This window comes from Panthera tigris, chromosome C1, assembly GCF_018350195.1.
Source record: "Panthera tigris isolate Pti1 chromosome C1, P.tigris_Pti1_mat1.1, whole genome shotgun sequence".
Classification (NCBI taxonomy): domain Eukaryota; kingdom Metazoa; phylum Chordata; class Mammalia; order Carnivora; family Felidae; genus Panthera; species Panthera tigris.
In genome coordinates, this window is record NC_056667.1 from 56,008,905 (window position 1) to 56,018,238 (window position 9,334).

The 9,334-nt window shown below is 40.1% G+C and overlaps 1 pseudogene; it reads left to right on the top strand.

The window, feature by feature from the left end:
• The first annotated feature begins 382 nt into the window (after window positions 1-382).
• Window positions 383-1,108, top strand: LOC122241197 (annotated as a pseudogene).
• Window positions 1,109-9,334: the final 8,226 nt, after the last annotated feature.

Below are 9,334 nucleotides of genomic sequence, written 5' to 3' on the forward strand. Positions count from 1 at the left end.
TAAGAGAGGGATGGTTGGACTTTTAGGCTGTGTTTACATTTGAAGGGTGAGGGGGACAAAGACATAAAAACACCAATCATCCATTCATCCAACAAAGCTTTATCGCACATCACAACTCTGCTGGGAAGCAGCACATTTAAAGGTTATTGATAGTGTCGGTGGCATTAGAGCACAGAAAGGCTGAACACTCAAGTGCAGCTCTCCTCCACAGTACCACCAGTGTTGCCTCCTAGTGGCTTCCTTGCTGGTTTCATGCCTCTCGCTCAGGCAGTAGGGAGTCTAGAGAAGTGACCTCCTGTCTCAAGATGTGGTTTATAATTCCTTGAAATGACAAATTCATGCTCTCTTTCAGGGTGCCTCGGAGGCAGTGGGATGCTTCAGGATGAAGATGAACATCTCTTTCCCAGCTACTGGCTGCCAGAAACTCACTGAAGTGGATGATGAACACAAACTTCCTACCTTTTATGAGAAATGTATGCCCACAGAAGTTGCTGCTGACGCTCTGGGTGAAGAATGGAGGGTTATGTGGTCTGAGTCAGTGGTGGCAATGAAAAACAAGGCTTCTCCATGAAGCAGGGTGTCTTGACCCTTGGCTATGTCCACCTGCTGCTGACTTCTACAGAGCAAGGAGGACTGGAGAAAAAAATGTAAATCTGTTCAGGGTTGCATTGTGGATGCCCATCTCAATGTTCTCAACTTGGTCATTGTAAAAAAGGGGAGAAGGATATTCCTGGGTTCACTAATACTACTGTGTCTCGTCACCTGGGGCTCAAAAGAGCTAGCAGAATCTGCAAACTTTTCAATCTCTCTAAAGAAGATGATGTCCACCAGTATGTTGTGAGGAAGCCGCTACACAGAGAAGGTAAGAAACCTAGAACCAAAGTGCCCAAGATTCAGTCTTGTTACCCCATGTGTCCCCCAACACAGGTGTTGGCATATTGCTCTAAAGAAACAGTGTACTAGGAAGAATAAGGAAGACGTTGCAGAGTATACTAAATTTTTGGTCAAGAGAATGAAGGAGGCCAAACAAACCCACCAGGAACAGATTGCCAAGAGATGGAGGCTGTCTTCTCTGAGATTTTCTACCTCTGAATCAAGTCAAAAATGAGATTTTCTGGGGCACCTCAGTGGCTAGGTTGGTCAAGCATCTGACTCTTGATTTCGGCTCAGGTCATGATCTCACGGTTCATGAGTTCAAGCCCCACATCAGGGTCTATGCTGACAGCACGGGATTCTCTCTCTCCCTGTCTCTCTTCCCCTCCCCTGCTTTTGCTCACATGCTCTGTCTCTCTCTCTCTCTCTCTCTCTCTCTCTCTCTCTCTCAAATAAATAAATAAATAAATAATAAAAAATGTTAAAAATGAGATTTTCTAAGAGTAACAAATAAGTTAGATATTAAAAAATGACAAATTCATCTTATTTGGTACCTTGCAACTTAATTAAGGAGTATTTTCCACTATGGTGAAACAAACCAGAACCCACATTTGAAAGAAAAATTCTCTACCCGATGTGCAATATTTAAAAAGTCATATATAGAAATGCCTGACCTTGACCACTCAGTCCCTCATTTCTCACTTCACTGTCTTTATCTTATGCATTACCATATTTATGCTTCCATTTGAGTCTCTGTGGCTTAAGGCTGCATTTGATTTTTTTCTTAGCTCCCTTTCCTGCATAATGTTTTTTTTTTCATACTTCTCTAGGCTATGTGATTCTGAGTTAACACCTTCCATATAACATTCCTCTCCAGACACAACCCAAACTCTCATCTTGGAGGGCAGTTCCTGCTCAGACTGCCAATATCACTGGGGTAAGTTCCACACACATTCCACACCACTCTAACAGCTTTTATCACTTGTCCAGTATGATAGTATTTGTATTTTTGTCCGCCCATCACTCTTACTCTCCCTGCTTCTTCTGGTAACAGAATCCTACATAGGAATTACCAAATGATGCAATAAGCTTTATGGTCACAATGGACCAGAGTTTACAATCTATTTTTTAATGTCTGCCAGAGTCATGTGAAAAAAGATAAGAAAGGATCTTATTTATTTTCTGAATATCTCAACCAGTTGTATGCTTCCTTCATTTAAAAGAAAAGCATAAATGGAAATATATAACACACTGAGTTTTTCTCTTTTTTTTGCTAGAGAAATATCTACAATGTTCTATGTGCATACTGTGACTTCAGGGCAAGTGATCCTCAAGTAGTTGGGTTTTTTTTGTTTTTTTTTTCCTACAAAAAAGTGTACATAGTTCACAACATTTTCTCTTTTTTTTTTTTAATTTTTTTTTTTTTTAACGTTTATTTTTGAGACAGAGAGAGACAGATCATGAGCGGGGGAAGGGCAGAGAGAGAGGGAGACACAGAATCGGAAGCAGGCTCCAGGCTCTGAGTCATCAGCCCAGAGCCCGATGCGGGGCTCAAACTCATGAACCGTGAGATCATGACCTGAGCCCATCTATTGTCCTGGCATAATTTTAACAATGCCACTTTCAATCTCAGAAGAGTTCCAAAGTAGTTACTTCAACTAGATTAGATACAAAAGGGATCTTGTGAAAATAGAAGATAATTAGAGGTGCCTGGTGTCTCACTCGGTTAAGTGTCTAACTCTTGGTTTTGGCTCAGGTCATGATTTCCCAGTTTTGTGGGTTGGAGCCCCATGTCGGGCTCTGCAGTAATAGTGTGGAGCCTGCTTGGGATTTCCCTCTCACTCTCTCTCTCTGCCCCTCCCCGGCTTACTCTCCCCCCCTCTCCCGCTCTCCCTCCCCCTCAATTAAATAAATAAATAAATATTAAAAACTACAGGATAATTAAATGTTGAAATGGGGTGGGGATATCAGAAAAGGTTCTGTAATTTTCTTTACTGGACACTCCTAAAATTAATAGTCAGCTGAAGGTTCTAAGAAAATTTGTCTATCCAGAGGGTGGACAATGAATTATGTTTCTGATGCTGTCAGAAACACATAAATTTCAATAGAGGTCCTGGGTAAACTGATAGTCATAGGGATATAAGTTCATGTTAAATAATTCCAGAAGTTCCTAATTTATGCTAGAATTATCTTAACATTTGGCCTAATGTCTTCCTTAGTTATGTTCTTGATTTTTTTTACATTTATTTTCTCAAACCGCAGGTAGGTATCAGAATCTACCCAGTGTCTCTAAAAGTCTCTGAGTTGTTCTCACTTACCTGTCATATTTTCAGGACCCCCAGGAACAAGTCACAGAGGTTGTTCAGGCAAAACGATCCAGGAGTTAAAAACAACATGGAAGGCTTTCACCGCCCCTTGGCTTCTGATCCAACAGCTTTTCGCTAAAACTATCTTCACGGGTGTCAGAATAACACCTAGCTCATACATCCTACTTCTTGGTGCTTCATTTCATCCTATTGCTTAAATAGAAGCTCCTGCCTTCTTGGTTTTTGTGGTGCAGGCTGCTAACTGTTCCCCAGTATCCGGTCTCTCCCTTCCCCATGGTGATCGCGCCTTTCCCCTCTATTCCACACTTTGTTGCTGGTAATGTGGCTGCCAGCTAGAGATTAAGCACATTTGCTAGCCGCCCAGGCTTTAACTTTTTAATGTAAACAGAAGGTGTGTATATTATTTCCACATTGTTTGCTGAAAGGAAACTTCTTGCCCTGGACTTGTCCTCTTTTTCCTTCCTGAGAACTGTAAACAAGATGTGCCAGCCACCCAGCTTTGACCACGCAGATAATGACAGTGCTCTAGGGCTCTGCTACCCAAAGTATAGTCCTTGGACTAGCACCATCAGCATCACCTGGATCCTTTTTATTTCTTTATGATGATTTTTTAAGTTTTTTTTAAATTTTAGTAACCCCCCCCAACGTGGGGTTCAAACTCATGATCCTGAGATCAAGAGTCACATGCTCTTCCAACTGAGCCAGCGGGTACCCCCCTCACCTGGATGCTTTTTAGAAATACAGAATCTTGGGCCCCATTCTAGGCCCACTGAATCTGCATTTAGCAAGATCCTCAGGTGATTTAAATGCACATTAACATTTGAAAAGTACTGCTCTAGTAGAGGATGATGAATCAACAGGATAGAAGGAAAGTAGGTCTCAATTATTTTGTTAGAGCACAGCTGTCTCCTCACCTGGTCTGCCTACCTGTAGACTATTATGAGAGAGCAGATAAAATTGTATCTTATTTAAGCCATTGAATTTGCGGGTCCCTTTTTGACCTCTACCCTAACTTATATGGTTATTATTCCTTGTAAGAGCAAACCTCCTTTTTAAGCCTGGGCTGAAGTCTTATGGAGAAAGAGATAAGAAAGGATATTTCTTGGGGCGCCCGGGGGCTCAGTTGGTTGAGCGTCTGGCTTCATTCAGCTCGGGTCATGATGTCACCCTCCGTGAGTTCATACCCCGCGTCGGGCTCCGTGCTGACACCTCAGAGCCCAGAGCCTGCTTCAGATTCTGTGTCCCCCTCCCCTGCTCGCGCTGTCTCCCTCTCTCTCAAAAAAATGAATAAATGTTAAAAAAAAAAATTAAAAAGAAAAGAAAGGATATTTCTTTTCTGAATATCTGGAGTACTCACTCCACCCCTTAGGAGAGTACCTATATTTAACTCAATCTACGGTTGATTTATCTGGGACTGGGAGAGTGGGGAGTGCTCTTACCCCATCCTCCAGAGTATCACTCTGCACATTGCAATGATCATTTTTGGTCTCCTTGAGGATGCTGAGTTAAGAAGTTCAATATAAATATTAAATGAACTGAATACACAATGTCTCCGGAGATGGTTTCATTATTTTTTTTCCAGAAGACCCAAATTCTAACTAGCAGCATTAATCAAATAGACCACATTCATCTTAAAGTACATTAGGGCAAGCATGCTCTCATTTTAATATATAGACTCTCAGACACTATTTAATTTAACAACCACCATTTCTTCTTACTTCTTCCTTTCCATCTCTAGTTTGGTAAATGTGTTCTCTAGACTTGCAATTCTCCTGCTTTAATCCAACAAATATTTACTTAATGCCTCTGAAGTGCTAAGCATTATATTAAATGCTGGAAAAACAGTAGTGAATTAGATAAAACAGATCTGGTCATGTATAGCTTACAGTCTAATTGGGCAGAAGACCAATGAACAAGTAATTACACAGCTGAAGAATGTTAAGAAATGGAAAGTACTTAAAATACTTGCAGTAATGTTCATTGACTGAATAAATGAAGAGATAAATTAACCATTAACACCTTCACTCCATGACTCCATGGAGATAAAGAGCACAGTTCCTTTATTTTTCCATTTCTTGCCTCCCTCATTGCTTTGGGTTCATATTGGTCTTTGGGCCTGTGCAAGAGAAGTTGGATAATTAACCAGCTAAAAATAAGGGCTTACAGTTAATGGGCATGGAAAATGACTGGAAAGGAACTTGGCAAATGGAGATAGTTGATTGTGGCTTATTTTATTCTTTTCCTTGTCATTAAAATATTGATTGTACAATACATTAAAACTGGGAATAAAAAGGGCATGTTTGTGTGTGTGTTAATCTTCTTTATCATTTTATAAGGGAAGTGTGGTTGTATTTCCTGTGCAATACCAATATCTCATTGGGGGCTACTGAGACTGACTAATGTCATTTTCCTTCTTCTTTCCTTCCTTCTTGCCTAATGCAAGCAAGCCACTGTGATATCCGATTTCTAGTATTTGGTCTATAAAGGGCCCGTCTTTTCATTTCTCTATTGCCAAACAAAGGAGTTTTACATGTTATCTCCACCTACCTAATATTCACATCTGGTAGTCTTCTCTGAGGGCATTAAGGTCTTTTGTACAACATCACTGATCTTCCTTGAAAATCCATGGATAATAGTGGGGTGCCTGGGTGGCTCAATCAGTTAAGCATTCAACTCTTGATTTTGGCTCAAGTGGTGGGGTCGAGCCCCACATCGGGCTCTGAGCTGATAGTGCAGAGCTTGCTTGGGATTCTCTCTCTCCCTCTCTCTTTGCCCCTCCCCTGTGTACTCTCTGTCTCTCAAAATAAAAATACAAACTTAAAAAAAAAAAGAAAACCCATGGATAGCAGATAGGACAGGTAGTGGAGTGGCAATTGACAAAATAAAGAGGAAGTTGCTCAGGACATGAGATAAAAACTGAGACAAAACTGTCTCTATTGGATAGCCCCTTCTGAGGCTAGAGTTCTGCCCAGGGAAAACCACCCTGTTGATCAATTGCAGACTAGGGAACATCCCCCAAATTAGTGGCTTAAAATAACAATAACCATATTTTTGCTAATGACTCTCCAATTTGGGCAGGACTTGGTGGCAGCAGCTTTATCTCTGCTCCATATGGTTTTTGCTGGGATGGCTCACCTGGGCTGGATGATTTCAGCTAGCTTCACTCACATGTCTGAAGCTCCAGCTGGGGTGGCTGGAATGGCCAGGGATGGCCAGGCCGATTTCTTTCCATATGGCTTCTCTTTCTTGTAGGGTACATGGACTCCTTTACATGGTGTCTCAGGACTCCCAGAGAGTGAGAATACAAGCTTCAATGCTTCACAAAACTTGGTGCAGTGTTATTTCTGTTTCATTCTCTTGGTCAAAGCAAGTCACAAGCCCTCCCAGATTTAAGAGAAAGGAAAACAGACGGCTTCTAGATGAGAGACCCAGCAGATGTGTGGGAACAGGAAGTGTTGTTGCTGGCCGTGTTTGCAGATAATCTACAACACAGTGTCACCCTCAGTACTGAAAACCCACTGAGCATCTACAACCATTGTGAAGATTACAGTGGAAAGGGGAGATCAACGCCACCAATGGTGTGGTGTGTAAGTAGAAACATGAAGTTACGCTACTCACCTTTAAGATTACGATTATGACTACAACAGCTAAAAGGTTTAAAATGTGTTAACCTTGAGGTGCCTCGGTGGCTAGGTAGGTTGAGCATCCGACTTTGGCTCAGGTTATGATCTCATGATTTATGAGTTCGCGCCCCATATCGGGCTCACTGTTCTCAGTGCAGAGCCTGCTTCTGATCCTGTGTCCCCCTCTCTCTCTGCCCCTCCCCCGCTTGTGCTCTTCCTCTCAAAAAAAAAGAATTGTGTTAACCTTAACAAGTTAATATCACATGCGATACTCACATCAACCTGTGTGGCTGGTGTCATTTCTTAACTTACAAATGAAAAAACTGAGGCTTTTTTCTTTATCATAGCTTCTCATCTAACCTATATTTTCTTAGTACTTATGTGTATGAATATGTTTTGGTTCATTTTATGTATTCTTATAAGCTGTCCTAACCATGAGATGGATATATAAATAAATCAATAGTTTGGTACATAAATGTGTTACTATTTATCTATTTTAAATCAGGTTCAGGTTTAATGACTTGATGAATATTGCATACGTAATGCGAGACAGAACCTAACTCAGTATGTATCTGGACCCAAAGACCTAAAATAAGAAAATCCTAAGTGTATTCTCCATTTTAGATTTTCTTAAACTCCTGGGTTACACAAGGCTCACATGATTATTAAACACAGAGAATATGGAATATACTAAGTAATTTTATAAAGTAATATCTTCTTTCAACTTCAGTTTAATTGAATTATATTCAGTAGATATTTATTAAGTGATTGTGCAGGGATCTGTGTGCTTGGAGCACATCGGTGCACAAAACAGATATTTTTGCTCTTGAAGAACTGAGTTTCTAAAAATGGCATCTTGTAAATAGAAAAAAAAAATCATTTCGTTGTGTGAAAAAGGATTTGCAAATGCACTTGTGTAGGAGATTGAGTATGAGTTTACAATGATGATTTTATTGTATTATTTTTTTGTTAAAAAAATGATGTCAAAGGAAATTGAACTTTGGCCTGTGTTCCCAGGGATCAGTGTGAGCTTTACTCTTGGCAATAGTTCTCTCAGCCTTGAACTCCTCTGGACATTTGAGTCATAGCAATGATTTTTACGCATACTGACAATTCATAACCTAAAGATTTCTTCATGTCTCCTACCACCACTCTGTCCATTTTGGCAGAGCCTGAGAAGAGATTCCCAATGTTTCATGATAACCTTGCATTTTATTCTTATCCTCCAAAGTTGAATGCAGATATAGGCTGAAGTTCAATGAACATTCAGTTGAGGATATAGATCTGCCATTTAGGTGATGTCTTTTATCATCTCACCATCTTATTTATCACTTTTTTTGTCACTGTTTTGCACTTGATATAAAATTAGAAGGACAAATGCAATAAACTATGCATATAAGAGAATAAACAAAAATGGTCGTCATCCTAGCAAGAGACACCACCATTTGAGAGTTCAAGTCCTTGCTCATTGGGTGATGTGTAGAAGTCTAAAATTAGCTTAGAACTATCATTTTCGGAGTGTCAATGTGTAGTGTATCCAGTTTCATACATTGAAAAAAATACCAATTTGAAAATTTGAGGACCACCTTCATAAGAACTGCTCGTGATCCCAGAGTTCCTACAATTTGGCTAAGAAGGCCAGACAGATACTGTAAACTGAGAGGTAACAATGCAGGGCAGCATAGGACAAAAGCCAAATAAATGATATAAGGGCTAATGGATGGGGCAGGAAACAGGATATTTTGATGCAGATGTAGTACTAGGTGCTTGAAAACATTGTATCATCTAATCCTCCTTACAATGGTTTTACTGATTAGAGAAACACAAGAGACATTAGAAATGCTTATGGAGACATGATTAGAAAAAAATAAATCCAATCAATCTAACTTTAAAGCTGAAATTATTAACATTTGAATTGATCAACAATTCAAAATGCACTGAATTCCATTGAATTGAACATTTTCCAGGTCTAACTTTTTCATAAGGCTTTGAAGATACCATAAAGGAATGTACTTGGAATTAGAAACACCTGAGCTTAAACCCTGATTCTGCCATTTCCCAGCCCTTTGGGGAAGTAGGTTTTCATATCTTTAAATAGAAAGGATGATTGATACTCATCACATATAGAGCCTATGGGCTTAACGAGACACCTTGGTGAATGAGACGTACAAAGTGCTTGGTAAAGAGAAGGTCCTGAGTAAATGAATACAAAGAGGAACCTGGCATGATTGTTATTCCCATTCCATCTGAGTCTGGAAACAATAGAAGAAAATGAATAGTTATCCCAGTCTGGTTCTTACATGTTCACAGGCTCAAGAAGGAGCTTGAAATAGTTTTCTAAATGAGGTTTGGGAATTCTTTGTGGATTTTAATTACCCATCCTATTGCTGGACCTCATTAGCGGACATAATTGAAAACTGACTCCGTGTAATAAGGACGACTGGAATCCCCAGCTCCAAGGCAGTTACTTTGGTGTTCCACATTCCCCATTCTCTCAGAACACACCCGCAG